The sequence below is a fragment of the Nerophis lumbriciformis genome, linkage group LG29, assembly GCF_033978685.3.
Source record: "Nerophis lumbriciformis linkage group LG29, RoL_Nlum_v2.1, whole genome shotgun sequence".
Classification (NCBI taxonomy): Eukaryota; Metazoa; Chordata; class Actinopteri; order Syngnathiformes; family Syngnathidae; genus Nerophis; species Nerophis lumbriciformis.
Genome location: NC_084576.2, coordinates 14,711,586 through 14,716,758, shown reverse-complemented (window position 1 = coordinate 14,716,758; position 5,173 = coordinate 14,711,586). Strand labels below are relative to the sequence as shown.

Here is a 5,173-nt window from a genome sequence, read left to right as displayed (position 1 = left end):
TGGTTGTAGCTGACGTTAACCTCCTGATGTAGTTTTTATTATCTCCACAAGATAGCAGTAGTTGCGTTTGAATTAATGAGCGGTCAGCACCCATGCGCTTTACAATGTTGCCCATGGTCTACTTAGATCAAAAATAGCACATGAGCACTAATGAATTCAGTTGGGCAGAAAAGTTATCTGCAGGTCTGACAAGAAAAAATACCTTGTTGCTCACGATCAAGACTAACAGATTATTTTGCATGCCCTTTTTGACTACGTACTTATTTTGACTTTTTTTTTTTAATGCATAGAAATGTATGTAATTATTACTCTTCTTTTTTTAATAAGAATAAATAAAAAACGAAAACATTACTTTGACGTAACAAGCTTGTGTTGTGTGACACGGGCGTCCTCTGGTAAAAAACAAAAACATCAACAAAAAATCTAGCGTCCTCAGGTAAGCGTTGACTCAATGCAATGACGTCATATTAAATTCCGACCAATCAGCGCGCATGGCCCGCATTTGGAACATTCCCACACGGAAGAGAGGAGGGTGTCCCTCGACTAAATGGAGTGTTTTCGTGCACAATGTCTGCTGTCACTTGGGTGTGGACTGATGGATGTTTATATCTTCTCGTTTAGAGGAAGAATTAATTATAATCCTCACGCAGGTAAAAAAAAAAAAAGGGGCCGCAAATGAGCGTTTATTAGTGTCTTTGTCGCCAAGTTGAATGTCAAACTTCTCGGTTTATGGACACAACCTTCTACTATCCAGGTGAGAGGCAGGATTTATCATTTAGAATTAACTTTCACCAACTCTGAGGCGACGCAGCAGCTAAAAGGCTCAATATGTCAATATAGCAGCATAAGCTGCTATATTGACATATTGACATACTGTGATCACAGCGTCGCTTAAACGTAGTTTGTCTGCGTAAGCGCTTATAATAACAATACCGCTAATACTTAGGTCAATATTTAGGTCACGACATGTAAATGGAGTAATGTTGGCGGTTTTTGGATGTTTTTTTTAGAGGGCTGAATAGTATACTCCAGGGTTGTCAAACTTATTTTCATTGAGGGCCACATTGTAGTTATACTGCCCTAAGAGGGCCGCTTGTAACAACAAATGATATATGAATTTGATTATCATATATATTTTTTACATACACTGTATTTTTTACAGTAAAAGACTAGTAACTCAATCACCAGAATTTTACTACAAAATGTACAGTGTTTTTTTTTTTTTTGCAACATATTACAGTAAATGGAAAAACTTTACCATCGTTTTTATTTTATTCTGGGAACTGAGCTACCAATTTTTTACCGTAAAAAAAAAAACTGTGATACTGTTTTACCATTAACAGTAAAAATAACAACCATAGATCTTACAGTAATAACACTGGCAGCTCAGTCGCCAGAATTTCCAGTAAAAAAACAGTGGTAGAGTTTTTTCAATTTACAGTAATATGGTACTCCGGCTTCCTCCCACCTCCAAAGACATGCACCTGGGGATAGGTTGATTGGCAACACTAAAATTGGCCCTACTGTGTGAATGTGAGTGTGAATGTTGTCTGTCTATCTGTGTTGGCCCTGCGATGAGTTTTGATTGATTGAAACTTTTATTAGTAGATTGCACAGTACAGTTCATATTCCGTACAATTGACCACTAAATGGTAACACCCGAATACGTTTTTCAACTTGTTTAAGTCGGGGTCCACGTTAATCAATTCATGGTGGCGACTTGTCCAGGGTGTACCCCGCCTTCCGCCTGGATGCAGCTGAGATAGGCTCCAGCACCCCCCGCGACCCCAAAAAGGGACAAGTGGTAGAAAATGGATGGATGGATGCTGTGAAAACATTTTAAATTTTACAGTAAAATGTATTGTCATTATTACAGTGTACAATTTCATGGATAACTTGTTCTAAAACCGTAAGTCAAGCTGAAATGTAAGTATTTTAACAAAATAAAATGTTTGGAAAGTATGATAATATATTTTTTGCTATTTTGATAATATTAAAGTTTACAAGTAGAGATGTACGATGATGGCTTTTTTGCCGATATCCGATATTTCGATATTGTCCAACTCTTAATTACCGATTCTGATATTAACCGATACCGATATGTACAGTCGTGGACTTAACACATTATTATGCCTAATTTTGTTGTGATGCCCCGCTGGATGCATTAAACAATGTAACAAGGTTTTCCAAAATAAATCAACTCAAGTTATGGAAAAAATGCCAACATGGCACTGCCATATTTATTATTGAAGTCACAAAGTGCATTTTTTTTTTTTAACATGCCTCAAAACAGCAGCTTGGAATGTGGGACATGCTCTCCCTGAGAGAGCATGAGGAGGTTGAGGTGGGGCGGGGGGTATTGTAGCGTCCCGGAAGAGTTAGTGCTGCAAGGGGTTCTGGGTATTTGTTCTGTTGTGTTTATGTTGTGTTACGGTGCGGATGTTCTCCCGAAATGTGTTTGTCATTCTTGTTTGGTGTGGGTTCACAGTGTGGCGCATATTTGTAACAGTGTCAAAGTTGTTTATACGGCCACCCTCAGTGTGACTTGTATGGCTATTGACCAAGTATGCTTGCATTCACTTGTGTGTGTGAAAAGCCAAAGATATTATGTGACTGGGCCGGCACGCAAAGGCAGTGCCTTTAAGGTTTATTGGCGCTCTGTACTTCTCCCTACGTCCGTGTACCACTCCGTACAGCGGCGTTTTAAAAAGTCATTAAATTTTACTTTTTGAAACCGATAATTTCCGATATTACATTTTAAAGGATTTATCGGCCGATAATATCGGCAGTCCGATATTATCGGATATTTCTATTTACAAGGTATGCAATGTCATGCTGTACCTGCATTTTTTTCTGTTAAAATGGAAACAACAAATACATTTAGTAAGAAAAGATAAAGTACTTTATCAACGCATATTATTTCCAGGCCTTTGTGGGCCACATAAAATTATGTGGTGGGCCAGATCTGAGTTTTACATCCCTGCATTAGATCCATTGTTAGCCACCTCATACTTGCCGTATTTAATGACTTAGAATGCATAAAAAAGCAAAATGCATGTTTTATTTTCTTGTCTTACATAGGGATTGTGAATGATGGGCAAAAAAAGTTGAGCTTCCCTTTAAAAACAACACAGTGCTCCTCCTATCGTAGAAATAGTCTTTGCCGAGCATTGTTCATCTCTTTTAATGTTTTTATTGATTATTATTAGAAACTGTATTTCTACTCTGCTCGCTATAATCAGAGAAGAAAGGTCTCTGGACCCTCGGCTTGGCTTTCTAAAAAGCTGCAATTTAACCTTGATATGTAACAAATGTGTCCCAAAACCCCCATACCTTTCCAGGTAAATATGCAAAGGCCCTGGAGTTACCGGCAATTGGTAAGTCGCATCAGGGTGAATCCTTGAATAAATGTGCATACCTTTTCTTTATTTTGTCTTGGACCAGCTGTCAACTGAACCATCACCTGCAGGAGAGCTTGTGTCAGCAGCTCTTTCGGCTGAATGATATCTGCACTCGGTCCTCCTGCTTCTGTCGGAGGAGAGCAAGACGATGAGGGCGATGGTGACTTGGAGCAGCAGGTATACGACAACTTGTCAGAATAGACATTCCAGAAAAAAACTCTGAGTGCTGACTATGGGGTGTCTCCTTAATCAGGACGGAATGCTGACCTCGGTGCTTCTTCTCACTCGCCTCCTCGCAAAGTTTTTGGCATTAACACCAGGCTGCTGTTGTTTTACGGAGAAAGGTAAGAAGGGAAAAGACCAAACTTAGTATAATTTATATATGAAGTTAATGAATGTTCTGTTTTCTGGACTGGATGCAGAGTGTGCCATCTGTGGGGTGGGAAGGGATGGGTACCAGGATGGCTGTAGCCCTGTGCACTAGGGCTGCAACTAACGATTATTTTGATAGTCGATTAATCAGATAAACCGTACACATATTTAATGTTCCGTGTACCTTCTGTTCATAACAATATAAAATATGTTCAATATTTACCGTATTTTGATCATTTTAATAATTTCCAGGATTTTTTTCATCCGCGCATAGATTTCTGATTCCATAGCAACGTACGTGTGACTTCTGGCAACATGTGTGTTCCTACTTCCGGAATCGAGTGTGTGTTCTAATCACGGCAGACTTTGTAACAGACAACGAAGACGACTATTTTTGGACAAATTAAGATTTACAACCTTATATTTTTGAAGCTGAATATACTGAGGATTAACTGCTGCTCATAGAAGCGAGCACAAAGAAGAGGGTGAAAAGTTGGAGCAGACGGAAGACGATAGATTGCGGTGAAAGTCACTGGAAGCTGCAAATGTGGAATTTGGAGGCGAGCTATAACCACAAAAAATGGAGTTCGTACTAGTGATGGGTTGATGAGGCCAACGTTCCCTCTAAGGTGCGCGCCTGCGCAATTGCGCACTGCTCAAGCATCCTCTGCGCACAGCAAATATATGCCGTGCACCAAATCAAATCCCATCTGAATTCCAAACAAAATAAACACATTTATTCTGTGTAATTTTGCAATGCAACTCTGAGTGACAGTGACAACAAGCGGCCCTAACAGTGTTCGTCAACACCGTTCAATTGAACACCGTTCAATTATTGTAACGTCTATCGAGATGCTTCGAGGACAGGAATTATATCGATCACTTTATTGAGCAAAACTGTTTATATTCGGCCATAACCACACCAAAAACATGAGTAAACACTATCTCAAAAAACTAGTCATTTTCTGCCGTACAAACCAACTTGTCATCTGTCACCAACACGCATACCACTAAGCCACTGGTGCGTTTATGGCCACACAAAAAGTCGGACAACTCAAACACCACACAAAGTTACACTATGACTCCTCAGTCATACGTGTGCTTATGCTACTGTCATTTATTATTAATGTTAATTTATTGATATTAATCATGGAATGCTGTTACTAGAGAACGTTACAGGAATACACACTTCATCCTATGCTTACATTTCATTGTGCAACATGAGGATGTTTAAGGGGAACTAAATGTGATCTCTGAAAGGGGTACAAATGATTTCCGAAACAGGACCCCCACCCAGACATATTGTACAATACTAATCCATATCTTATGAAAAACAAGATTTCTTTTATTTTCATTACAAGTGGGCCAAATCACTAATATTACTAAATAATCTCATGAAA

General features: G+C 39.1%; 1 long non-coding RNA gene across 1 annotated transcript; it reads left to right on the top strand.

The window, feature by feature from the left end:
• The first annotated feature begins 538 nt into the window (after positions 1-538).
• LOC133572212 (uncharacterized) lies at positions 539-3,739 on the top strand. The gene is made up of 3 exons (XR_009810501.2): positions 539-754; positions 3,445-3,578; positions 3,655-3,739. It is a non-coding gene; the product is annotated as an uncharacterized lncRNA (long non-coding RNA).
• Positions 3,740-5,173: the final 1,434 nt, after the last annotated feature.